This window comes from Stenella coeruleoalba, assembly GCF_951394435.1.
Source record: "Stenella coeruleoalba genome assembly, chromosome: 7".
Classification (NCBI taxonomy): Eukaryota; Metazoa; Chordata; class Mammalia; order Artiodactyla; family Delphinidae; genus Stenella; species Stenella coeruleoalba.
In genome coordinates, this window is record NC_137153.1 from 114,445,615 (window position 1) to 114,473,186 (window position 27,572).

Sequence of the window (27,572 nt, forward strand, 5' to 3'; positions counted from 1 at the left end):
ATCTGTAAAATGTGACGCTAACACTGGAACCTGCCTCCTAAGGTTGTAGCGAGGATGAAATGAGATACTGCGTGTGGCTTACTTAGCGCAGTGGTGCTTAATAAATCACTGTGTGATGGAGAAATGGCTCAGTTGCTCTGCCCATGAAAGTGCAGGAACACCGTGCAGTCCCTTCCTGGGCCATGTGCTTCACACATTTTTGTCTGCCTTTACTGAATAATAATTAAGCTAATTTGTGTTAGGCAGGCCTGTGAGGTCAGTCAGAGTCTCTACTTGGCCCGGGCTGCCCAGAGAGCACAGTGAGCCGCCGTGGTTCCCGGGTGGAGTCAGGAAACCTGCAGCTTCCGCAGCCCCAGAGGCCTGGTGCTAGAGAAGCATATATTTAATGTCAGCCTTTCCAAATGCTTCCAAGAGTTCAGGGACCTCTGGGGCCACAGGAGAGAAGCTACTGTCTGGGGCTAAGATGCATCAGTGTTGGCTGGTATGAAATCCACCAGACTTGGCCATTTATCTTGTGGCCAGACTTGGGTGATGGGGGTGGGGTTTGGGGGAGGGGTCCCTGCCTCACCCTCTGCAACCCCAGGACAGGCCTGGCATTGGTCCTCCCGCTTTGTGGACCTCCTGCAGCACGGTGGTAGCTTGCTTTCCTCCCTGCTGGTTCTGGTGAGCGGACCAGCAGGCAGGGGAGTAGTGCTGTGTGAGGGGTAGGATGTTTTTACTGTAAGGCTGGTATCAGATGCACCCGAGGTCCTTTTGTCGGTGCATCTGCACTCCTCCTTCGCGTGGACTTCTAGGATCTGATGTGCTGCAGTTGCCCCAGACATAAAGCCCCCCTCCTCGGGCTCCTGGGAGGATCCCCAGCGTGGGTGGCAGTAGTGGTCACAGCACTGGCTCAGCCTGGTGGGATTTCCTGACAACCCCAGCAGAATGTATCCAGGATAGAGAATCTGGGTCTCTGCTCTTCTCTCTCTGCAATTCTGGTTGTTATGGCTCATAATACTCAGTGACTATTGTTTTCTGAGGCTTTGCCACACACCAGGTACCGTGCTAAGGCCTTCCCGGTCATGATCCCACACGCTCCTCCTAGAAAGCAATGGAGCGTGGTTCAGAGTGCTGGGCTCAAGTGCTGGTGCTGGCATTTACCAACCATGTGGCCTTGGGCACAACACTTAACCTCTGTGCCTCAGTTTCCTCACATGTGAAATGGTGATGACTAACAGTACCTGTGTTGTAGGGTGGTTGTGAGGACTCTACCTCTTGGTAAGTGCAATGTAAGTGTTAGTTGTTACCAAGAGATGGGCATTACTGTTATCCCATTTTACAGGTAAGGAAACTGAGGCTTAGAGAGGCTAAATGATCTGCAAGGGTCACTTAGCTCATAAGTAGAAGAGCTAGGATTTGAGCCTAGCTTGTGCGTACTACCTCACTCTGTCTCAATTTGGAAAAATACATGTGGGGAGCATTTGGCCAGCTTCGGAAGTGGCATTCTCAACTTTCCTCAGAGCCCCGGTGAAAGGGGATCCTTTTCTAAGTAACCGAACTGCCCTCTGGGAGCTCTCGTAATCCCACAACAGAGGCAATAGCTGACCCGTGACACACATATCACAGGAGGAGAAGGGAGGGATCAGTGAAGAATTTCTGTTTGGAAATGTTATCTAACGAGTGCTTTCAAGGGACTCAGATGCAGAGCCTGTACCGTCCCCCTGCCGGGTGCCGGGGAAGCCTCATCCTCCCCTGTGTCCTGGCCAGGCCACGTACAGCCTGCTGGAAACCTGGGGCTCCGTCCCGTCCCATCCCGTCCCGTCCTGTGCGAGGAGGGACCAGACGTCCTCGGACCCGCCGGGAAACCAGGGCAGCGCTGTGCCCCGAGTCACAGCGGCAGGAACCTCTGGGTGATGTGTCCCTCCCGGCTCTGGACCCCTCTGCTCCTCTCCTCCCCGGCTGAGGGCATGAGTACAGGCTGCTCAGTGCCAGGGAACTTTCTGAACGAGGGCTCCCGGCTCTCGCAGGACAGCGTTTGCTTTTGCCTCAGCAGAGTCTCCAGCCAGGGTGCATAGGAACCCAAAACTGAAAGACAACTTCCGGAGTCCTCGGGCTAGCCCTGCGTCCATGACTCCATCGGCCCGCTGGCCCCTCAAGGGCACCCGTCCACACAAGCTCATGCTCGCGCACACACCCCGGCTGCGGAGCCCTGCCCAGGAGCCGCCTGCCTTCACCCCAAAGGCTCTTTGTCTGAAGGAGAGTGGGGCTTACTGATGGAGCCCTCGAAACCCCAGCCATGACCTCACGCCCCCAGAACTCCACCCTCTACCCAGGTGTCCACAGGTCCTGTCCCAGCAGATGCCTTGTTTGGCTCCAAGCGAAAGCAGGAGGGCCCAGCTGCGAGCATCGCGTTCCCCGGCTGGAGGGGTCAGGGTTCTTGAGCCCAGAGACCCGGAGCCAGCTGCTGCCTCTCGCCCCCGTACCTCGGTGCCACAGAGTCGGGCTCTTACCTCTTCCCTCCTGCCTGGCTCCCGGGGCAGCTCTCACATGCTTCACCTCGGCCGTCAGCGGGGCAGCCTGGCCATGGCCTCCCTGAGTCGCAGGCTGGACCGGCTGCAGAGCAGCCCTGCCTCACTGGCCTCTGCTCGCTCCGCTCTGCCTCCACAGCGGGGGCTCCGGCCAGGGATGGGGCGGGGGCTGGCCCGGGGTCCCGCCGGGTGGCTCACGACCTGCCTTCTCTCGCGGGGGCCGGCAGCTGCCCCAGTGCCATGCTCTGCAGGTCCGGAGCTCAGGCGGCACTGCTCAGGGCGCGGGGTCCATCCTCAGGCCGTCTGCGGCAGCCTCATTTGAACTCCCAACTCCTTTGTGGAGCCTTTACATGCTGCCGGAGGAAACTGTGAGCACAGCCTGACCCTGGTTGGCTGCAGGCACTTCTCTCCACCCACCAGTGCAAGAGGATCCCCCAGGCCCCAGAAAGGCTCAGGGCCTCCCCTCAGCCCCAGACAGAGGCGGGCCGCCCGGTGATGTCACACTAGCTCCGGCCCCAGCTGGCCTGGCCCCTCCCGCCCCAGCCTGCTTTGGCGGCCTCGTCGGGCCCCCTCCTTCCTTGGCACGAGCAGCCGGGCCAGCTCTGCTCCCTGGCCCAACAGCTCCCAAAAGCCCGGGCAGCCCCGGGTGCGCTCTGCCGAGGCAGAGAGCTTCCCCTCTGACTCAGGTAATGGGTTTAGATCCGCCCCAGCTGTGCAGGCAGCGGGTTGGCGTGTGGGCTGCAGGGAGCCGGGTCCTCCCCTGGATTGCTGCCTCTTCCAGGCCTGCCCTGCCGAGCCCCAGTTGGGCAGGCAGGGCAGCCCCGCACAGACGGCCTCTCCCCATCAGCCGCCCTTCTTGGAGGCTTCACTCTTACCTCTAAACCCTGGGGAAGGGAGCCCCAGGCTGTCTGCACAGCAGCCAGTGGGATCTGGGCTGTGAAGTTAGGGAGAAGCAGTGGCTTGGGACAGCGGAATTACCACCGGCTGGGGTGGGGGCAGCGCTGGGGAAATGCTCCATCACTTCCCACCTGAGGGGCCTTGATTGAGTCACTGCATCTCTCCGGGCATCCCTCTCATGCATCAGTAGATGAGCTAAAACAAGTAATCTACCTCCAAGGGCTGCGGCGAGGGTTCTGTGAGGTCGTGCAGGAAAGGCCTCGGCGTAGGGCGAGGAGGCCTTAGTGGACTGAACTCAGGACTCTGGCGTCCAGCAGGTCAGGGCTCACGCTCCCAGAACTTCCGCTGGGGCCTCCCGTCCGGCTCTTTGAGGAACACATGATGGGAGTCCATCGGCACCCTCAGCACAGAGCCTGCCCCCGAGACAGAGCTCATGAATGTTTGTGGAGTCAGAGCAAGAGAAGAGACAGCACTGGACCCCACGCAGCGAGCGGCCCTACAGGCTCATTGGCACAGGCCGGGGGGACGGGCCTGCTCAGTGGGCGGAGGCGAGTCCTGGGAAGGAGCAGCCAGGGCAGGTTTGTCCTCTGCCTGGACAACAGCCTTGTGCAGTGTTGGTGGTAACTCTCCTTTCCCTTTTAAAACATTTTTAGTGATGATGGTGTTGGTGATGATGATGTTTGGGTACAAATTGGGAGAGAAACTTCAGTGGGGTTCTCTGCGCCGCTAGGCACAGTGTATCATGTTCCTGGGTCCACCGTGCTCCTCCCCTCCCCAGGATAGCCACCCCTGTCTTTGCAGAAGGAGAGCACCTTTCCTTCTTGCCTCAGCTTCTCCCATCCTGCTCAGACCTTGTCCTCTGGCAAAGGTGTTCTTTGCCAGAAGACCCCAGCATCTTACAGGCCACCACATTAGCCAGACAGCAGGATGGCACAGAAACCTTCCCCACGTCGACTCCGGAGGTGACGGTGTTGCCCGCCCTGTGGATTTTCCAGAGGGCCTGGAGGATCCTGGTGGGGCCATGGCAGGCTGGGGGCTCAAGATCAGCCGGCGCATATGAGAGGGGCCCAGCTTCTTCTGAGCTGCGCCCTAGACAGCCTGGATGCAGGCATATTCCCTTCTTTCCCTCCCTCCCTCCTTCTTTCTCTCTCTCTCTCTGACTCTCTTTTCCAGGATGTATTTTTTGGGAACCTGCTCTGAGCCAGCACCAGGAAGGCAAAGTCCCTGTCCTCACAGAGCTCGCAGGCCGGAGGGGAGACAGACAGACAGACTTGGGCACCTGAGAAGTGCCGGGCACAGGGAGTACCTAAGCAGGATGTCTGATGAAGCAGTCAGGGCAGGCCCCTGACAAAGTGGTGCTTCAGCTGAAACCTGGAGGATGGGTCAGAGTTAGCAGGTGGTGAGGTTAGAGGGAGGGTGGCCTGGGCGGAGAGAATAGCACATGAAGTGGCCCCAACAATATCTCCCCGCCACAGCGAGACCTTGACACTCCTCCCAATGAGAGGTAGGATCTCTGCCCCCTCCCCTTGAATGTGGGTGGTTTCTGCCTTGCTTGTAACCAGTAGAATGCAGTGGGAGTGACACTACCCGACTGCCAAGACTGGGTGAAAGAAGCCAGTGCAGCTTCTGCCTTGTTCACTGGCACACTCTGTGTTGGCGCCATGAGCCAAGCTGGACCCCAAGAAGTCCAGCTACCCGGAAGCTGACGTGTGAAGACTGCATGTACCATGGGTCCCAGCTGGCAGCTGGCATCAACCCCCAGACGTGGGAGGAAAGAGGCCCCTCGCCACTGAGTCATCCCCAGCTATAGCGTCTTCCTGCTGAGGCCCCAGCCATCAGGCAGCAGAGATAAGCCATCCTAGTGTTCCGTGTCTGAATTCCTGACCCACAGAACCCATGAGGATAAGGAAATGGTTATTTGAGGCCGCAAAGTTTTGGTGGTAATTTGTTACGCTGCAGTAGTAACAGGAGCGGACGCTGAGGCAAGGGCAACTGTGAGTTCTTCCAGGAGCTGAGAGGAGTGCGGTGTGGAGGAGAGAAGGGGAGCGTGGCAGAGGATGAGGCCTTGTCAGAGGGGGGACTTCATCCCGAGGGCAGTCAGGAAGCACTGCAAGGTTCTGAGCAGGACAGGGTTCCTTCCGCCTTGCTTTTGTTTCTAAGAGGGCCACGCTGGCGTTGACTGGATTGACAGGTGCGGCGGCCGAGGCATCAGAGCTGCTGGGAGTTGGTTACAGCTGTCTTGGTGAGAGAGGTGGTTGGAAGCGATGGGACCCCCTGGGGCAGGAAGCATTCCCAGGACATCCCCCCTGCTCTGGGAATAGGTGCAGCCCAAGTCCCTTGGTTGCTAAACAGATTTGCTTTCACAATTCCAAGTTCCTGGGATCCCACCAAGTGGGAAAGGAGCAGCAGGGTGGCCGTGCCCTGCCCATCTTTCCTCACCCCCTGCCCTGTTGGTGGCCTTGGGCAATCAAGCACACCCCTGGGGAGCCTGAGCTGGGCAGTCAAATTCTGGTTCTACCGCCAGTAGCCCTGAGCCTCACTTTCCTCCTGTGGAAAATGAAGATGATGTAAGGATTTACCCCACAGGGCTGTTGTGAAAATTAAATAAGATGTGACACGTTAAGTGTAACACATGTGGTAAGTGCTCAGTAACGTTGGCTCTGGTCGTTTCAGTTGCCCGGGAGTCCCCTGAGCACGGGGGCATGTGTGGCGTGGGCCGTGTGGAGCTCTCCTTTTGTCCAGCCCAGCACAGCAGAGTGAGCAAACGGATGGCTGGCAGGGGAGGGTAAAGAGCTGTGGCTCAGAGGCTGACGAACCTGTGCTCAAATCCCAGCTCTGTCACTAACCTGGGCAACTTTCCAATTCTCTCTCAAACTTTGTTTCCTCCTGTTAAAAAACGCAATGATAATACTGACTCCTAGGGGTTAGTGTGAGGATTAAGATAACATACCTAACGCGCTTAGCACAATGCCTTGCCATTGCTCAGGAAGTTGCCGCCGCTTCTCCCTGCCCCCAGGCTCCTCCCCACTCGTACCCAGAACATCCTCGTCAAGCCTCCACCTTGATGGCTCCCAGATCTTGGAATCCTCCTGACCTCAGTGAGCACCATCCCTGCGTTTCCACCTGCCTGTTGGACCGGTGTCATGTGACTAAAGCATTTGAGGAAAAGGGAATCTTTCTTTTTCTTTTTATAGTTTTTTACCAGAATGAAAAAGATGTGTGATGTTTACATGGTGGCAGAATACAAAGAGTCTTCATTATGTCCCACAGTTTGTATAAATTTCATGTGTTTTCCTATTTATCACCTTCCTGACAGTTAACAGTTCTTTTGTTTTTCTTGTTCCTGTTGGGAATGTTGGGATGTTCTACTGAGATAACTGTGTATGAGGGGTGGGGGCTGAGGCGGGGGGAAGTGCACGAATAATGTGTGTTACGTAGACAGGGGTGCTTGGGAGGGGGTTTTTGCTGTATCTCGCAACCTCAGAGTCTTACCAGCATTTCAGGCTTTACATTTCCCGAGCTGATTTTTTCCTTTCGGCACTTTTGAAACGCCTTTCCATTGTCTCCTGGCTTACACTATTTCTAATGAGCAGTCAGCTCTCTTCCTTGCAGTTGTTCCTGTGTACGTGGTGGGTCTCTTCCCCTCTGACTTCTTTTAAGATTTCTGTCTATCTTTGATTTTCAGTAATTTGACGATGATGTGACTAGGTTTGATTTTCTTCATATTTATTCTGTATGGGATTCACTGAGCTTCTTAGATCAGATATTGATCTGACGCCAGAAGCCCTCATTTATCCGCTCAGCCGCCTCGCTGGGCCCCAGGACAGATAAGCGAGGTCGGCAACAGCTTGGCTACCCCTCGGGACGAGAATTTCAGCAGGTATCTATCTGCAAGCAAATTGCGGTCCTTTCCCACTGACCGTAAAACTGCCTCCAGTCCCTCATCTCCTGTTTAGGACAAAGGTCCCGTCTGATACAGACAACAGTGTTCCAGAAGCAACCGTTTTTAAACATTTTATGCTGGATGGGGATGATTTTAAACAGCTTTGGAAATTTCCTGTGAAGTGTTTGTTACGAACCTACGAAGAAAACCAGGAAACGAAAATTAAATCTCTCCTGTCTCTGTTCTTCAGTCTCCCCTCCTGGGGACAAGCCCCCACGTGAGCTGCAGGGTGAGAGAGAGGCGACAAACCAAATGAACATTCCTTAAGATACTGTTACGAAGACAAAATGAAAACCACTCAACTGAAGTCTCAGCAAATTGGCTTCGGGCAAATTGGCCTGGAGCCCATAGGTGGTGCTCAGATGGGGTTTAATAAGTATCTGTTGCCTGAGCAGTGAATGTGTTTGGCAGGTGATGTCCAGGCTTGAGAAGAGGCACTGCCCGGACTCTGTCCCCTGGCAGGTGGGTTGGGAAGTCGGGAATGAGATGGACAAGCTGACAACAGGCGCTCCAAACCGCTTTGTAACTGAGCATGCACCCTGTGCTGACACTTGGACAGACTTGCCTGGCAAGCACTTCACAGACACAGCGTCCTCGTAGGGCTTTCCGTGTGCTGGGACATCCTCTGTGACACTGGGTAGTATAGGATGACTATTAGCACTGCCTTAGATACTTCCCGTAAAAGAAGTCTCCTAACTTCTCACCAGGAAACATGTGGCTCCCCTGCCAGACATGAGGCAGCAAGTCACAGGACCCGACCACAAGGCCTCCAGGAGAGGAGGGGACCAGCTGGCTCACTCTCAGCTCAGAGGCAGCTGCTTCATTAAATCTGGAGGGATGGACGCTTCTGGCAGTTCCACAGCCTTCCTGATGCTCAGACACTCCCGTAGGCCTTTCCAAGACCAGCTGACCAGGAGAGGAGGGGCCTTGCCTTTTTGTCCCTCACCCATGGCTCAGCCTCACTGCAGCCTTGATCACTAAAAACTGCCACACTTCCTCGAATCTGAGAAGTCGTCAACCATTAAATGAGTCATGTTCTAGTAAAAGAGACAAAGTACTGCCAATTAAACCCTGACACGCTACTAACTTTAAGATGCCTCTGGATTTCAGAGATCCTAAAACAAGAAAAAAGTGTTAAAACGTTAGAATCGAAGAAATGTAATTTGTTTTCAGGACAACACAGCACAGTGTTCCTGCTATCTTTGATGTAAGTCTTCATCACAGTCCCATTACTGCCTAGCAGTGTGGCCTGGTGCAAGGAAGCCCACTTTGCCAAGCCTCACTCTTCTTGTTAGTAGAACAAAATAGTAATACTTCCCTCATAGGGTTTTGGGGGGAGAAGAAAAAAAAGATACCTATAAAATATCGAGCTTGACACCCAGCCCATCGCAGGTAGCTACATAAGGTGCTCTAACAAGGCTTGTGAGGCCACACGTCTCTTTCATCTTCTAGTGCCCTGGTGGGTACACTGAGCTGAACCAAACTGTGAATTATCGGGGCTGATATTTCCCAACAGACTATGACCAAGAACAGGGAGGGCAGACAACTGAATTAAGGACCACCAACCAGCGGGCTAGGTTTATGGTAGGGCATCAGTAAAAAGCAGGAGGTCTGGGTGAGAAGGCGAATTCCGTTGGGATGTGCGGAGGTCCAGTTCCTGAAAAGGAGGAGTAGGTTATATTGAACTAACCCACTGGTCAGTAACAATGATAAAAGCTGGATAATATACAAAAGACAGCTGCTTGAAAGCACTCGAAAGCAATCCAAAGCAATAGAAGCTGGAGGAGACATGGTCCTTGAAAGACAAGAAGCACACTAGGGTATTTCCCTACTCATGGTGATACACAGAATGACAAAACAGAATGCAGCAGCATTACTGTCTGGGAAGAAGAGAAAGAGATTGGACCTTGAGGATGGAAATTGAAGGGGGAAATGCTAGAAAGGAGAAAGCCACAGAATGAGGAGCTCCAAAACTACTACACAAATTCCCCTTGATTCCTTAGTTAACCCCTAAATTGTATACAATGAGAGAGAGAGAGAGAGAGGCGGGGGGTGTGGGGGGGGAGGGAGGGAGAGAGAGAGAGAGAGAGAGAGAGAGAGAGAGAGAGAGAGAGAGAGTGAGAGTGAGTGTGAGTCCTGGGAGCCCAAAAGAAAGCAGCAGCTGAGAGGCAGAAAGTTCAGCAGCTGCCTGAAAGATGGAGTTTGGAGTTCAAGTCCTGCCAAGTTAATGGGGCTTAGCCAGCACTTAAGGCTCTCAATTTAATCCCAGAAAGGCCATGCCTTACAAGTGAACCCAGGATTAAGGGTTATACTCTAGGATTAAGGGCAAAACCAAAATAAACCTACCCGAACAAAACCTAAAAACCAAGCCTCCACAAGGTCAAGGGAATATGCCAGTAATTTAACTGCCTGCCAGAACGAAACACAACATTCTTGAGAGGAAGACAATAAAATACTGAGTCTTTTCAACGTAGCATCCAAAATGTCCAGCACACAACTTAAAAATTATAGGCGTGTGAAGAAGCAAGAAAACGTGACCCACGACCAAGAGAAATAATAAAATTAGACCCACCGATGACCCAGATGTCGGAATCAGTAAAGAAGGACTTGAAAATGTGTACATGTTATGAATATGTACAGGGTTTTCACGAAATGAAGTACAGAATGAACGCATGGATAGGGAATCTCAGAAGAGAAATGGGTCACATAAAAATAAACTAAGTGGCAATTCTAAAGCCAAAAGGGTACAGCACCTGACATGAAACATAATTTGGATAAAATTAACAGCAGATTAAATCCTATAGAATAAAGGATCAGCAAACTTGAAGCCAGGTAATAGAAATGATCCAAACAAGCACAGAGATTTTTTTTTTTAAAGATAAAGATAAATAAATGGTGCTTCAGTGACCTGTGGGGCAATGCCAACTGTGTAAGTGGAGTTCCAGAAGGGGAAGGGAGAGAGAATTGTGCAGAAGAAATATTTAAAGGAATAATGGCCCCCAACCTCCCCCGCCAACACATTCCCAAATTTAGTGAAGAATATCAACCCAAATTTCCAAAGCTGTTTAAAATCATCCCCATCCAGCATAAAATGTTTAAAAACGGTTGCTTCTGGAACACTGTTGTCTGTATCAGACGGGACCTTTGTCCTAAACAGGAGATGAGGGACTGGAGGCAGTTTTACGGTCAGTGGGAAAGGACCGCAATTTGCTTGCAGATAGATACCTGCTGAAATTCTCGTCCCGAGGGGTAGCCAAGCTGTTACCGACCTCGCTTATCTGTCCTGGGGCCCAGCGAGGCGGCTGAGCGGATAAATGAGGGCTTCTGGCAAGAGATCGATGGAGTGAGCTCCCCAGGCACGAGGCCAGGGTGGGATCACGAAGCAGAGGTGCTGGCGCTGGCGGGGAGATGGGCTGGTGTCATCATAGAGCTCCGAGGGCTGGGCCTGGGGCTGCCTCATTGTGGGCTCTGGCCTGAGCATCTTGCTTGAGGCCTAGTGCATAGAAGCACACGCTAGTGAATGACTGTTGAATGACTGCAGGGCAATACTAGCCTTCGAAAGCTCATCCAGGGTTTCTGACTCAGGGTCTCAGGGGTGAGGGCATCAAGGGGCACCATTCGCGAGTCTACCTAGGAGAAGAGCGGGGAGGAGACCAAGGAGAGAAAGAAGCCGCTCTGACGTGGTGAGGCTGTCTAAACCCCTGACGAGCTGCCCCAGGCCCGCCCCGAGCTGGCTCTGGGAGTCCTGAGTAACTCCCTTCTCCACTGATCTGGCTCCCGGGTGCCCCTGCCCCAGCCTTGCCCTCCCCCCTTCTCCACTGCTCCGTCTGCCAGGCAGGTGCAGGAAGGAAGGCAGTACCTGTGATGGGCCTTTCGGGGCCGTCCCGCCGGGTGTGGGTGAGGCAGCAGAGGGGCGTCCGCTCACGTTCCTGGTCCAAGGGGATGATGTCGGTGTCCCCGGTCTTAGCCCCCCTCCTCTGCAGGCAGGGCTGGTCCCCAAAGTGTTTTGGCGTTTGTTGTCTCCCTTGAGTCTCACGGCAGGCCTGGGGGTGGGGAGGGCAGCAGTTACTCCATTTTATAGGTGAGAAAAAAGAGACTGTGAAAATATCATGGTCGTTACTGTCGTCATCGTTTATTGTTCACTCCGTATCGGGCATTGTGCGCGTCCGTTCCCTGGCCTTATCTCAGCCAGTCCCCCCGGGTTCTGTGCGGGCAGCGCTTCAAGCAGGGCCCGCAACTCCCTCCCACCCTGGGCACTTGGTGAGCTCCTTCCCCCACTAAAAATATTAAAAACCATCTTCCATGACTGCATTGGTGTAAGGACAAATACGCTAACATTATATATTAAAGCATTTTCTGACCTAAAATTGCACTTTTTACTCTCATTTTAAAAGAAGCTAGAACATTCTGGGGGCCCCTGATAGTATCGTGAGCCCCCGGCCCTGGGCCTGGCTGCACCTGTTGGATGACTCGGCCCTGACTGCGAGAGCACACTCCCTCCTCCACAAATTCAGAACCCCAGATTGCTGAAAAAGTAACAAACAAACAAACAAACAAAACACCCCAGCAAGCCTTTTTTTTAGAAGTTTGGCACAAGTTCATTTGGTGATAAAATCTGACTTGACGTGAGGTTCTCCGTAGTGTTCGGGCTGCGTGTTTGCAGGGGGCCACCTGAGTCCACGGGACCGCCACTCGGCGCTGACGTCACCCCCTCCCAGTGGATGCGTTCGCTTGCAGATCTGCTCTCCTCTCCTGCGCTGTGAGTTCCTTGAGGATAGGCCCATGTTGTGTGCATCTCTGGGGATGACGGATATTAGTCATTTCTCTTTAAATCCCTCATTTCATCTTTCTCAGTGAACCCGTAGGGAGCTGCTGTTCACAAGTTATCTATAGCTGGCATCCAAAGTGATGAGCCAGCGCCTGGGGCTGGGTGGGGGTGTTCTGGATTTGCTTTGCTTGAGCAGATATGGGAGGATGGCTGCGCTCGGGTCCCGGAAGAACACGTGGGAGACAACTTCATGGGAACTAGTAATGGCGACGACACTGGTTGCGCGTTTACTGGGCGCAGGCGCTGTGCGGAAGGTCCATGTGAATTATCTTCTTTATATTCACAACTCCAGGTGGTGAGAAGCACCACTTTCCTCCTTTTAGAGCTGAGGAAAATAAGGTTTAGAGAGATGAAGTAGCTTGCCCAAGGGCCTACAGCTGAAGCGATGGAGCCAAGACGCAGACCCAGGCACGTGGACCTCCGGTGCCACCAGGATGGAGCCTGAATCCGGCCTGGCTCCCAGAGAGCAGCTTGAGCTTGAGCTCTGGACAGCGAGGGCTCTCAGCAGAGGCCGGAGGAGCTGATTTCACTGCACTCGTGGTGAGACCAGGGCTCACGCAGTGCTGAGCCGTGAGACTCGGGGCCACAAGTCTCAGCAAGCGCCGTGGGGCAGAGCAAAGGCCCCCTCTTCTGTGGGAGACATCCACTCAGTTATTTCACACATGTTTGCTGTGCCAGGAGCTGGGGACGCAGCAGTGAACAAGACAGACACAGCCCCTGGCCTTTTGGAGTGTATGTCTCTTTAAGGAGGCAGACAATGAAGAGATGCGATAATTTCCAGACTGATGAAACCAGTTAATGGAATAGGAAAGATGGGGGTGGGCGGGGGTGGGAGGGAGGCTATCTTAAACGGGGTGCTCAGGGAAGGCTTCTAGGAGGGAGGGTCACGTGAATCAAGGCCCAAAGACTGGAAGGAGGCAGCCATGCAAAGGAACAGCACGTGCAAAAGCAATGGGGTGGGAATGAGCTTGGCCCTGAAAGATCAGTGTGGCCCAGCAGAGGGGCCAAGCAGGAGACTGGAGGGAGGCAGAACGAGAGAGGCAGGCCGGGCAGGTCCTGTAGGCCAGGTGAGGCCTTAGGGTTGGATTCAGAGCGCAGTCGAGGCCCCTGGAGGGTTGCAGGCAGGAAGATGATATGCACTGCTTTGCGTTTTCTCATTGTCCCTCTTGGTACTGGGTGGAGAGTGGTCCAGGCGGAATAAGCATGGAGCTGAGAACACCGTTAGGAGACTTGAGGGGCTGTCCAGGTGAGAAGCAAGGGGACTGGCACCAGGGCAGTGTCAAGGAGATAGTGACCAGTGGTTGGACTCAGGCTAGGTTTTGGAGGAAGAGCTGACAGAAACCCAGCGCGCCTCTGATATGGTGAGCATCGTGCTGCACTGATAAGCACCTTGAAGGTTTGCCACTTGGGAGCCCTAGAAGTAGAGTTCTGGGAACAAGGTAGTGACCCACAGTCGGGACTGCCCTGTCCAGTTGGGCAGTGCACACCCTGTGCGGCTGTACATGGCAGCCCTGACCACAGCCAGCACTGACAGTTGGGTAGTGCTGGGCACCATCCTCTAGGAGTGTGGGGAAACAGGTACCAGCAAGGAGCTGGAGTGAGCAGACCCCACCCCACACACTACCAGAAATAACTGGGGGAAACTTGGGAATGAGCTTGAGGTGCTGCAAGTATGCTGGTGGGGTCTATAAAACATTTTTGAATTGCCGTTAATGTGATCCTGTGTGTCCCCTCAGGCTGGAGTGGACTAGTTTGTTTTCATCCTTGAGGTAGCTCCTGAGGTGGGTGCTCACAAGGTTACTATCTGGAGAGACATGGACAGCTCAGGGTCTCCTGGGGCTTGCTGGAAATTGTTTTCAGCAAAGATTCATGGCTCCGCTGCCCCAAAGCTGGAAGGGGAACTTTGCAGCAGGCCCTGTCAAGGAGAGGCGAGAACTTGTAGCTGTGGCCCTTGAAAATCAGAATGGGTTGTTTCTGCATCTTCCTGGGCTTAAGGCTCTCAGACCTGCCCTGGCTTCTCTGACTAGTAGGTCTGGAGTGTGGCATCTCAGGGGCACCCACACAGGCCCTGCAGGGAGTAGGGGCAGCTGGTGCAGGAGGCTTGCTTCAGCCCCGCTAGCCTCCAGACCACCCCCACTGCCCTTCCTCTCACCCTCCCTGTGCTGGACTGGATAAATCTCAGCTCTGAGGCTGAAACCCTGGAGGGCAGGGGACAGGCTTCCCCTGTGCTAGATATTCTCCAGTTGCTGCCCCGTGCCCAGAGCCTGACCTGTATGGATTGCCTCCACGGGCTCCCTCACCTTCTGGCCAATGGCAGGTGCCAGCAGGTGATGAGAGCGTGGCGAGAAAGTGAGGACAGGTGTATCGCCAGCCCCCCCCTCCCTGCTGGACCGTGGCTGTTGTGGTGGCGTGACGGGGGTCAGCCAGGCCTGGGCTTGCATTCTACCTCTGCCTCTTATGAACCACGTGACTTCTGAAAGTTACCAGTCCTCTCTGCATCTTAGTATCCTCACTTAGCAACTGTGGATGGTAACACCACCTTCCCAGAATGGCTGGCAGGAATAAGTGAATCAATGTGAGTGCAAATACCCTAGTGCAATGCAGGCTCCACTGTAGGTGTTTGGTAAATGCTGGCTCTCTTCCTTTAGTAACTGGGAGCCCCATCATCCTGGGTTTCCAACACACTGGGTCCTCGGGAGATCGCTGGTCATTTTGTATCTCTCCAGATGGCCTCCTTTAGTTTTCCCTCTCTGGTTTACATGTCTGTCGGTCCCAGAACCACTCCCGCAGAGCCTCACGACCAACAGTCCTTTAGTCATAGAGTTGCCTCCCTGCCCCTGCCTTGGTCTGCAGCCTGTATTTGAAGTCTGCTTAACCAACATGGCGGGAAGCAGGCTTGTGGAAAGTGCACATGTGCACATCCAAATGTGATTTGTAACATTTACTGAGTGCTTACTGATCCTCAGAGTAACCCCAAGAGATAGGTTCCTTTATTATTACCCAATTTTCAGAGGCAGAAACCGAGGCTTAAGAAGTTACTTGACTTGCCCAGGGTCAGAGTGGGTACGTGGTGGGCTAGTGTTGAACTTGGGCAGTCTGGCACTAGGAGCCTGGCCTCTCAGACCCTGGTGACCGGCCTCTGTCGTGGGCAAGCCTCAGCTCTTCAGGCTCCAAGGACCAAGCCGTTTTCGATAATCAAGGTGACTGGGAAGCTACAAGGTTATCTCTTGAAACATCCAATGCTTTAAAATTTTTATCCATTCTCATTAAGCTTTTCACACAGACCCACATAGACACACACACACAGAGCACACTAGCCGCTGAAAATCTTGGCTAATCACACTCTCCTTGGTGACTCAGTCGTCTTGAATAGACTAACTTTACCGCCTGTAAGCTCCAGGCAGCTGTGTTTGTTGTTACTTTTCTAGCTGTTCTTTCCAAGGCAGCAGTCACCTTCCCTTCCCAGCCTCCCATCCCTCTCCTGATTTGTTGCTTCTCGCCAGCTGAGGTCCCAGAAATCTGGTAGAATTATTTCTAAATAAGAGTAGCTGGGCACTACACTAGTCTGAAGAGCTCTCCTGTGAGTGAAGTACATGAGAGTCAATGCCTGCACTTGATCACATCAATTTTGGGGGCTCAGAAGCCTTCGGGACTTACAAGGTCTGTGCTCTTACAAAATATCTGCCATCTTCTGCACACTTACTGTGTGCCTGGCATGGTGGGAGGCCTTTTAAGTGGATTGTTTCACTGAATCCTCAAAAACAGAAACTTCCAGGAGAGGTTCTCTTTACTGTCTTCCATTTTAAGTGATGAGGTAGCTCAGGCACAGAGAGGTTAGGGAGTTGACCCACTGCCACACAGCCAGTAAGTGGCAAAGGCAGGATTTGGACTGGCTGGGCCTGTCTGCATCCAAAGTCCACAGCCGTCAACAGGCTTTAAGCTCTCAGCTTCCCAGCAGCGTGAGGATGGGCAAGTTAGGGAAACTCTGATCCTCATTTCTTCACTTGTAGGATAATGCTGTTTGTTCCCAGAATTACTATGAAGGTTGAGATGTTGTGTGATTGACACATCGTAGGCACTCAGTCAGCGCTGGGTCCCTTATGCTCATCATTCCAGCCCATCCTAGATCAGAGGTTCTCAAGCTTTAGCAACTTTGGAATCACCTGAGAACTTGTTAACACACAGTTTGCCACCCCAGAGTTTCTGATTCTGTAGGCCTGGGGTGGGGCCTGAGGATTTGCATTTCTAAAAGTTCCCATGAGGACGGCGCTGTGGGAACCACTTCTCAAGATAGATGAGTTTGCAAGAACATGAGGCCGGGTGGCCCAGCCGTGACCATCCCTACTTCTGACGGCAGTTTTACACGTGCAGGTGTCGGTTATGCATCACTCCGGGAAAGTGTGGTTTGGCTTTTCGCAGCCATTTCCTGGGAGCTGGCTTGAGGCTTTTAGTCTCTCCCTTTGCCTCTCCTTCACCAAAATGGCCAGGTGTCACTGACCTGGGAAAATGTGGTGTTTAAGCATCAGGTGATGTCTGGACTGTGAAACAAGCTTCATTCGACCAATTTTATTAACACGTCCCTGACTTCCAACTGCTTTCCTGGCACAGAATAGGAAATAAAAGGCACATGAAAAAGATAATAAATCATCTTGCAGAAATTACTTTTATAAATTTTCAAACACTGCTTCCCCCTCAAAAAAAAACCTTCTGAAGCATCGCTCAGGCCAGATACACTTCCCTTCACACTTGGAATTTTAGGTTTATTTATTTACTGGTATGATTGGTGTTCTCCCCTCCCGCAGCAGGCTGTGCGGGTGAAGCGGTCACCTCGTCACCCCTGGGTCCCCAGTGCTCAGCACAGTGCCTGGCACACAGCATCGGGTGCTCAGTTGTCATTGCTGTTGGGTGGATGAGTGAAGGGCTTGGTGGCACAGTCATGGGTGCTGGAGTCGGAGGGACCTGGGTTTGAGCCCAAGACCTGCCCTTCCTGGCCGAATGGCCTTGGGCAACTAACTGATCTTTTGTGCCTTCATTTCCCCGTCTGTAAATTGGGGATAATAAAAATAATACCTATGTTTCATAGGGTTGTCATGAGAATGAAATGACATAAGGTATGCAAAGTGCCTGCCATGTAACAAGTGCTTTATTTTTTCATCATCATCATCGTCATCTTCCTGCCAGGCAGGCCAGTGTACTGTATAGAGTGTGGGCTCTAAAATCACGCTTCCCACCACTTACTAGCTGCGTGGCCTTGAGCAATTCCTGTCACCTCTCAGTGCTTCAGTGTCGTCATCTGCAAAGCGGGCGTTCAGAGGCACCAAGCTCGCAGAGTTCTTGTCACCAGTTAGGACGTATCCACGTAAGGTACTTCCACATCTGCAGAGGCTTGGCGCGGGCAGCCAGGCCGCATGAGGAGGACACAAGGGAGGAGGCACAGTGCACCCCAGCAGGGGCTGCCCTGCTCCCCGATGCCCACCCACCCTCGGCCCAGGAGAGAGAAGAGCAGCGGGGCAGGGGAGCGCTCCTGGGTAGAGAAACATCCCCAGGCTTCTGCCGCTGGAAATCCCTCTTCCTGGCAGCCCTTGGAAGCGCAGCTCCGTCCTCAGCTGGTTCCGATTACGATTACTCTCAGGGGCTCCAGCGCATGCTTCGGTGGCGTTCCCCTCCGCAGAGCCGCCTTTGTCTGCAGACGTCACTCCCTTCCCGCTACCTGCCAGGCTGGAGCTGCTTGGGGTGGGGTGCGCCCAGCAGGGACGAGCCCCCGCCCGCCCGCAGGCCTGCCATCGCCTTTCTTCCTCTGCCAGGCTCGTTATGGGCACCCCCAGACCTGGCCCTCCTCCCTGGCATTGTGAGAGAAGCTTTCAACACCTCGAAACGCACCCCGGGGCGCCCTCCCCCCACCCCCCGCCATCCCCTGTAACGTGGAATCCAGACCGTCCTGGTTTCTGTGTGTGCAGAGCGTTTGGTAAACAGAATGCTTGAGCCCTGACTTGCTGGAAGGGGCGAATCCCAGCTGACGCCCCAGACGCTCAACCTATTTTGGGCCTTGTCTCTCCCCTGCCGAGGTCTGTGGTCACAGTGCTCATCCGGTCCCCTCACCCCCACCCCAGCACCTACCATGGGGGTCGGAGGGATGGCCGGAGGAGTGGGTTTCAGCTTCCTTTCTGGCTAGAGCCTTGGCCCAGCCAGGTCTCCGGCCCCTGCCCCCCGGCCTGCACCCACGGATGCCTGGTACCCGCTTGGTAAATGCTCTTGTCCTCACTCCCCCCGTGAATGCCACAATTCAGCATACACAGAGAAGAGCTTCACTTAAGAAAGAAAGTATTCACGGCTGCCATCCAGCTCCACCAGGCGCTCCGGGAGACAGCTGCCGGCTCCCGCCCCTCCCGGAGGGGAGGGCCACCGACCCTACACACACACAGGGGTCTCCCCTCCTTTTTTCTTTTTTTACGACCCACAGTCTCTTTTGGTTGCTGGACCAAATTCAGTTTAAATCTGTGTTCAGAACACCTCATTAATAAGTAGCAGATGAACAGTCTTCTGTAATTAAGAGAACACCTCCCATTCAAGGAAATATGTGTTGCTGGCCCACGTGTACCCGGCGCTGGGGGAGGCTCCTCTGCCAGAACTGGTGCAGCCCGAGGACACCAAGCCTGTGACCCCTTCTCCACCCAGGACCCCTTTCGTGTCTCTTCTTAACTCTGGGTTTTGGAAACTCCTATAAATAATCATAGCTGCCATGTGTGCTGTGAAGTTCAGGTACAGTGTGACGCTCTATCCTGATCTACATCATGTAGATGAGGAAACCGAGCCTCAGAGAGTCAGAGGTCTGGCCCAGGGTCACCAGGAGCGAGGTCTCGTCCCCAGAACTGATACAGAGCTCTGTTTCTTTAATGTTGCAATAGGAGCTGTCTCTGTGACACATGCTGCTGGTGTTAGGTGAAAAGAAATGCCTCACCCCCTTCTTGTTAACAAGCTCGTAGCTAACCAGAGCTTCCGACCAGCCGAGAGTAACTGCATAATGTTTGTCGAACGGAACTGAGGTGATGGTTTCCGGCCCCACCTCCAGTCTCAGCCCCTTCCCCACACCCACCCCTGTGAATCTGGGAGGCGGCGTGCAGGAGAGAGGGTCCTGGACTCACAACAAGGGTAGTTTGAGATGAGACGGGTGCTTCTCCCCAGAGCCAAGTGGGGAGCCTCTGGGAGAGTCCTTTGGAAGGTTGGGGTGCCTCCTACAAGAGAGGGACTGGGCACGTGATGAGGGACTGCAGGACCCTCGGCCCCCTGGAGTGTGGGAGCATCCCGGGGCAGCTGAGAGCAGGGGCTGCATCCTTTTCAGCTCCCCTCCCTCTCTGGGGAAGAAGAGGGAGAGGGTGATTGACACATAGCCCCTGAAGTTCAGGTCCTACTGAACATGGAAACTGGTGCCTATTTCTGGTGTAGGGATTTCTGAAGGGGGGCATCTGTGGAATCACCAGGCTTAAAGAACGCGGGTGTCTGGGAAGAGGTGGGTTCACCTCCCATTCCCATTCGCGGTGGCCCTCACAGGATGCCAGCAGTTACCCCAGATGTTACTGTGTCTCCATGTGAAGGGAGCAGAAGCTGGCAGTGGGGCAGGAGCTGTGGCTGCCCAGGTGGCCACCGCACCAAGCCGTGGGGGACACCCAGCCTAGAGAGGGGTCAGGACATGTGCCCCTCATGGCAGGGAGAGGGTGCCTGGCTGCCCTTCAGCCATGGAGGGGCCAGGACACAGCTGAACACATCCCTAGGAGACCCAGATCACCTCCTGCATCAGAGGGAACCAGACCAGGTTCTCCCACCAGTGACAGGTGACCCCTGTGTGAGCGGATCTCACTCCCCACCCCGCCTCCCGGAGAGAGTGGGCCCAGTGAGGTCTGCTGGAGTCTGAAAGGCATTAGGGAAGGAGATTCAAACAAAGAAAATGGCAGAGCACCCTCCACCCCACCTCCTCCAAACCCCCAGGGAGAGGGGAGGGGGGGAGGGAGAACAGAGATGAGCTTTGAATGGGGTTTGAATCAAGTCTTCAAATAAACAGAACCGAGTCTTAAATCTTGAAATGCTACTATGCTAATAATGGAAAGTGACTGCAAAGTTACAGAATCTGGCCCAGATTTCACTGAGGGACCAGCTGCCCAAAATTGGAAAGGGGAGTCAACACAGCACAGCTGGGGAGTGGCGTTGGAGAGAATAAAGCATTTCATGTCTATGCCCCCAGTGGACTCCAATTCTGCAATAGACTAGTAATGACCTCAGTCATCCAACGACCCCAGGTTGGGCGTCACCAGTCTGGCCACCTGAACTTCCCACAGATGCCCAGAAGGCCCAGGACTGCCCAAGGAGCCTCAGCTCACTGGGTGGGAGAGGTGTGGTTGGCGGCAGCCCAGAGTGGGGCGTTTCCATGGGTGAGACCCACTGGGGCTGCCAGCCAGGGGAGCCATGGCAGCGGAGGTGATGGAGTGAAGTGGGAGGAGAGAGAAGCAAGCGGGAGGGGAGAGTCTCCTGAGCGTTACGGAGCTCCGCCCTCTCCGCCACTCTGTGTGGGGCTTTCACAGGTCTCCTTCTCACCCACCACCTGACCGCAGAGGACCACACCTGAATCTGGCCCCATCACAGCACATCAGCCCCCAGCCCGTCGTGGGGCTCACACTAGGTCAGTTAGAGTGTTGCCTGTTTTGTTTTGTTTTGTTTTTCTGAGGCCAGGGAGAGGGGGAATCTCTCTGCCTTGGTTGCTGCGCTGTCATATCCTGACACCACAGCTGCCAGTGGCCTGACCTCTGCCACATGGAGAGCCTGAGTAAATGAGGCGTGCAGCTGCGCCCCAAGAAGGGGAGAGTAGGTTGTGCACGCAGCAAGCACCGGCCGGAGTCCCCCGCGCCAGCCTCCCTGGGGCTGTCCTGGGGCTGCCCAGATTCTGAGGTGCAGCCGCTCGTCCTGTGAGCCGTTCTGGGACTCTTAAAGTCCTTCCCCATTTTGCAGGTGTTCCGGGTGAGTTTCTGTCACTTGCAACTAAAAGGGTTCTGAGTTACACGTCTTCCCTCCCGCCCCCCGCCACTTCTTTGATTTAAGAGCTATTTACTAAGAGCCTGTGGTGGAGGAGATACTGCGGTAGTGCTGGGGAGGCAGCTCTGGGTAGGGCAGAGTGGCCCCTGGCCTCGGTGCTCAGAGCCTGGGGGCGCAGGCGTCAGGTAATCAACAGGTCGGGCAGACGAGACTTTGGACCCTGCTCTGTCCCTCGATGTCCAGGTGATCTCAGACAGGTTGTTCAAGTTCTCTGAGCCCAGGTCCCTCTTCTGTAAACGGGGCTGCCTGAGGGTTCAGGGAGGTGTGATGTGGAGCTGGCAGCAGCCCTCGGGGAATGGAAGCCTCTTATATGGGAATCAGCCTCCGTTAATTACAAAGCGATGGATTGTTACAGAGGAGAGGCCGAGGTGGGCAGGGGGGCTCTGCAGGTAGTGCGGCCTGAGCCTCAAGCTGCAGGGTGCGTGGGCCGTGTCCAGGCGCTGGGGACAGCACATGTGTGCTCGTGTCCACAGCCTTATACTTCATGACACGGTGTATAGCACACTGGTCTCTAGGATCAAAGCGTTCTTGACTCTCAGAGCCAGAAGTTCCAACCGGCTCGTTTACAGATGAGGTTATGGGGTTGCAGGGAAGGATGGGAGTTCGTCCACGGCTGTGTTGCTCGTAAGGGCCAGAGCTGAAACAGGAGCTCAGGACCCGAGCCCGACTCAGCTGGTCCAGTACTCATGGCGCAGTACCAGCCATCAAGCTGCCGGCGAGAGCATGGAGCACGTCCCGGGAGCCGGGAGCCCCGAGGAGAGAGGGTGGACGGGCACCAGCAATCCCAGGCCAGTGCAAGAAGCGGAAGCCAGAAGCATCCCAGGCGCGGGCTCCCCCCGGGGAGTAGGTGTTGGACAAGCTCACAAGTTGCCACGATCCTCAGGTTGTCCAGGAGGCCCTGGAAAATAGAACCCTTCGTGCCAGCTGTCAGCCCACAGAGCGGCGTGTCCTGTGGAGGTCGGCCACTGAAGGACAGAGTCTGGGTCCTTCCCTAGCTGTGTGACCTCGGGCACCTCCGTGTCTCAGTGGCCACGACTGTAAAGTGGGCATAATGCTGGTAGCCCCCTCGGTGAAGCCCAGTGCCAGACATGCACGGGGTCCTCAGCCTGTGGGACTTACTGGTTTATTAGTAGCGCACTAGGGCCGCAGTTACTGGTGGGTGGGCAGCACCTTCATGGCCGTAAGTTGTAGCTCAAAGCTAATCTGAATTCTTTGTGTCCTGTTCTGGTCCTGGCAGGGCTGAGGCCACTGGGCCACGTGTGAGTAGCCGGTAGGTCAGCAGAGCGAGGGTGGAGGGGAGGAAAAGCAGAGGTGTCCTCAGCGGAGACCAGGGCGATAGAGGCCCAGTCTCCAGGGCTCAGGCCCTAACCCCAGTCGTCACTCCCCGGGTGCCAGGAACCTCCCTGCGCCTTGCCATCCATAGAACAGCTGCTGTGAGGATCCTAAGACAATGCAATGTTTCCCCAAACTTTGGGCATTTATGACCATCTTCACTAATCCTACTAATGTTCTGGCTCAGTTTTTCTCTTTAGATCTATTTTATTCTTATCTGTGATTTTGAGGGTTTGCTCTGCTGCCGTTTTTCTAAGCACGTTAAAATAGATACAAATGTCCATCCCTGGACCAATGATCCTCTCAGTGGAGTGTGTCCACACGTTGGGGAACATGGATGACACGTGTCGATTGCTGGTCTTGATGCTCCGCATGGGCTGACCTCTGAACACGGGTCAGCTTTTATGCTATTATGATTACGATTGTTGTGGCCATTGTCATGGCAACAAGCCTGTAGGAGGGAGGAGGGAGGGAGCTGGGGCTCTCTTGTTACTGCAGCCCCTCTTCTCCACCCCAGGAGGTCCATCCTCTTCCTTTTCCTCCCACTTTGAGAGTTGGCTTTGGGGCACCAGAGAAGGTGGTGAAGCAGGGGAGGGCCTGACTGACGGGGTCAGATGTGCGCCTGTCCGCACCCAGACCCTGGAGCTGGCCCGGCGCCTGTGTAAAGCGATAGCTCTGATTATGTGCGGTCAAGACGGACCTGGACAGGACATACCCTGGGCTGGCAGCAGGGCCCGCGGCAGCCCCTGTCCACCTCCTGGGGCCTTCTCAGAAGGCGTCTAGGGTGTCCAGTACATAAGACAATGCGCCAGTGCCTCCGGGGTTGGGACCTTTCCATTTCCACTGAAGAATGAGTCCTCTGGGGCCTTCCACCAACGGAACTGTCCACCAGAACCACGCGGTGGCCTGCGGTCGGCTTGTACGGAGGAGTATGTTTACGTGAGGGACACACCTAGATCCCGCGAGTGCTCATTTCACAACCGTGGGATTACAGGCAGTTATTTTTCTCCTCATGCTTTTCTCTGTTTTCTAGGATGAACATAAATTCCCTTTAATCAGAAACGAAATGTTCTTTTAAACCTTAAAAAAAAAAAAAAGGTAGTGTAGATAGGGAGACATTAAAGATACCAGAATGAGCATGGGGTCAGCCTGGAAGTCCATGCTGGCGGAGGTGGAGGGAGGCGAGGGAGGGTGGAGAATGGGTACAGGCAGATGAGGGCAGAGCAGGAAGCCCAGTTGTTCACTTAGGAGACGACAGGGTGCCCCCAGGGAGGGACAGCTGGGGGGTGGGGGATAGGCAGCCTTTGGGGAAAACCAGCCACCAAAGGGAATAAGAGAGGTACCAAGGCGGGGCCGCTCTGAGGTTGGAAGTTGGGCACCGGGAGGGATGGCCGTTGCGCGGGGCTGGGTGGTTGCCCCCCAACAGCACTGGGCAGCCTGCGCAGCAGCTGGGAGCCGCTCCCGAGATGCGTGAGAGCTGGGGCTTGGCCAGCCTGCACCTGCCAGGCCAAGGAGGGGCGCCGGGGGCTGAGGCCCCGAGTGAGACCGGGGTTCAGGTGCTCCGCTCTACAGTACGACGTAAACTCTGACTGGAAGAAAGAGGAAAGAGGAGAACTCAAACTTGAGGTTTTTGTCCCAAACTGAAATTCCTACTTATTCAACCTTCAAGTATTCTTTAAGTTTTAGAGATCCTGCAGCCTGCAGCAACACAAAGCTGCCTCCCTGCCTGGCCGTCTCATTTGCCTGACTCACAAGCCGCCCTTGGGGCTTTCCAGCTCTGGCGCCCTCTGTGCCAGCCAACAGTCTGCCTGCTGCCAGAGAAACATGTGTGATCTCCTGCTAGTGGGTCCCAGACTTTGGATTTCATGGGCAAAAAGAAAGTTTGGAGACTCTCACAAGGCTGCCAACTTTATTTTTAAATGGCGAGTAAAGAGAGTATAAACTATCATCATTGTTTACCCGAGGAAGAACATTTTAATACCAACAATGCAAGTAGGCCATAATCTCAGAATAAAGGATATTTCTTCCCAAGTAAGAATAATGTCAGCCTTTTGCTGACACGGGTTTTTAAAGTTTTCTTTTCTTTCTTTTTTTTTTTGGAATGTATTCTTTAGTTAAAATGTGTTGAATGTAGAAAATTACAACATAAATTTTGTTGCATGTTTTTACCTCATATGTAAATGTGTCTTTGGTAGGAATTTGTCATTTTGTAGTACGTATTCAACAGCCCATTCCAGGACTTGGCATTTTTCACAGCTGTTTGTGAAAATGGGAGCAGCATTCACATAGGTCTGTTGGTGAAAATGGGAGTAGCACTCTAAAATGCTAGCTGCTCTGTCTGGAACATTCTGGGAGAACATAGGCCTCATGCCTTTTCACCTGCCTTCTCCCCACTGCTGGGAAGTAAATCAGGGTGGCAGGCCAGGTTTCGGGCTAGCCAAGGCTGCGGCTCTCCTGCCCAGCAGTGGCAAAAGCCCAAGGCTGAGCGTCAGAGGCCTGGTCACCTCTTGAGAAGCAGGGGATGCCTCCAGGAGGGGCTCAGGGGCCAGCAACGCCACTGTCCTTACAGACCGGCCTGACGTGCAGGTGTGTGGGAAGCCTCTGTCTCGGGCGCCCAGGGTAGGGATAGAGTGCCCGATTGACGACCGTGCAGCAAGTTCATGGGCGAGTGCCACCCTCCACTGCGAGTGCCTGTGAGATGGACCAGGCCACCGAGGGCCTGGGATCCCAGGCGGAGTGGTCCCACCCAACTGCGTGGGTGAAGGCCAGTGGGGCAGAGACTCGGGGGCGACGGGAGGGGCGGCTGCAGCTGGAGGGAAGCAGGAACCGTCCCGGCAGGTCGAGTGAGGTCAGCAGGCCGGCGTGGCTCCGTCCGCAGGGAGGTCTCCAAGCTCTGTGCCCCTGGCTGTAAATAAGACCCTGGAGTCACTGCGGGCTCACGGGCATTTCGTGTGCCCCACGCGATGGTTAACCAATTAAATAACTGGGAGGAGGAGGGACACGAAGTTTCCTGGTATTTGGGGAGGAAACCCCAACGTGGGGGGCTTGTTGACTATTTATATTTACATATATGTGTAACAAATATATATATTTATTGCTACTTTGGTGAGAAACTTAAATCTGACAGTAAATATCAATGATTAGAATAAAGTGTTATCTTACTTAAAGATGAATTATACATTCTTTTAAAAAATGCACTTGCAATGCACAACCTTGCAAGACTGCTGTAAATTTTCTTAAGTACTTCAAACCCCACCAGTTCTAGCACTTATGTTTCCATATTTTTGTCATGTAGTTCATTTTAATTTTCTTAGCTATTTCCCTATTGTTTGACATTAGAATGTTTCCAATTTTTGTTGTTTTGTTTTGCTTTTAACCACCGTAGATGTCCCTGCAGTGAATACCTTTGTGTGTACAATGTTTTCCCTTCTTTTAAAATTACTTCCTCAGAATAAGTTCCTAAGAGTGGCATTACTTAGTCAAAGGATATCAATATTTTTCTGGCTTTGGAATCCCTAATGCTTTCCAAAAAGGTGGTACCAACTTACCCTGCTGCCAACAATGTATGGGTTTTCCCATTTCACCACAGCCTTGCTAGCTTTCGGCATCGGTCTTATTTTAAATTTAATGATGTAATGGATTTTAAATGGCCGCTTTTATTTATTAATTAAAATTCTCTGTCCACTCCGTTTCTCTGCTCAGAGCCCCTATACTTTTTCTCCACATTCTCCTGCCACGACTTGATTGCTGTCGACCCCTAGACATGAAGCCCGAATGGATGAATGAATGAATGACCGTTTGGGGCTGGACACTCTTCCTTGTTTCTATGGGAACTACCTCAATAGATTTTAAGGGAAGGACAGTGGAAAGATGTTTAAGCTATAAATAGACTTGGTGACACCTCTTATTTGGTCAAGGGGGTCCCAGTAATGAATGTAGACTCTGTGCTTCTGGGAGTATGTTTATGTCTCATTTGAATTCCAGAAGACTTCAGAGTTAAAACGTTAGTGCATGATGTATAATTTAAGTCAGAGATGAAAGAGTCCCCATCATAAACAACCCCTTCTTCCTAGGCGTCCCGTAATTAGCAAAGCAGAGGTCTCCAAGTAGGGGCTGGACTCCCGGATGGAGCCTGTGTGAAGGAAGCTTGAAGGCCAGCCCCTGTGCTGTGGCCTCACCCTCTCCTCCTGGCCCCTGGAGAGTCGGCCTCAAGAGCAATGAAGGACAGGACAGCCTGCAACTAGCCCCAGACCCCTCCTGGGGCCTCGGCTCTGCAGTCATCTTTGTTGCAGGCCGAAGCCCTGGGCCCTCCACCCCATCCCTCCAGGCCACCTCCTTGTCTCCTCGGTGCCCCGTGTTCCCACAACTACGTGGGCTGGAGGCTTACCCCTCAGGCCCGATGACCAATGCTGCCTCTCTGGCTCTGACCCCTGGCCAGCCCCCTCTAACAGTGCTTTTGACCCATCTGGTAGCCACTGCACCTAACCTAGCCTCAGGTCCCGGGACCCCACCCCAGAGCACCCACTGCTGGCAGCCTCATGCACGGTAAGTGAGGGGATACCTGAGCTCTGAGCTCCCCAGAGTGTGGACGTGCACTGCTTTTGGGCCTCCTGATTTTAGATGGCATGTAGATTACCTCTCTTTCTTTGCTAGCTAAGTATCTCTCTTAATGCGATTAGCACAATAAATTCGTGATTTCACTCAAAAACTGTTAGGTTAAAAAATATATTGTAACCCAGCAATTCCACTCCTGGGTATATACCCAAAAGAATTGAAGACAGGCATTCACACAAAAACTTATATGTGAACGTTCATAGCAGCACTATCACAGTAGCCAGAGGGTGGAAACAACCTAGATGACCACCAACAGATGAATAGATGAGCAAAATATGGCATATGCATACAATGGAATATTATTCAGCCATAAAAAGGAATGAAATATTGATAGATGCTCCAACACGGTGACCCTTGAGAATGCTAT

At 53.6% G+C, this 27,572-nt stretch overlaps 2 protein-coding genes across 10 annotated transcripts in view; one reads left to right on the plus strand and one right to left on the minus strand.

Moving 5' to 3' along the window:
* ANGPTL2 (angiopoietin like 2) overlaps nt 1–3,071 on the minus strand; it is a 34,005-nt gene extending 30,934 nt beyond the window's left edge. Inside the window, exon 1 of one of the 2 annotated variants that reach the window (XM_079927697.1) lies at nt 2,493–3,071. The gene's annotated coding sequence lies outside the window, so the exon portion shown is untranslated. The remainder of the gene's footprint in view (nt 1–2,492) is intronic. The other variant, XM_079927696.1, reaches the window with a different exon arrangement.
* Nucleotides 1–27,572, plus strand: part of RALGPS1 (Ral GEF with PH domain and SH3 binding motif 1) — a 284,151-nt gene that overhangs the window by 188,009 nt on the left and 68,570 nt on the right. The gene's annotated exons all lie outside the window — the stretch shown is intronic.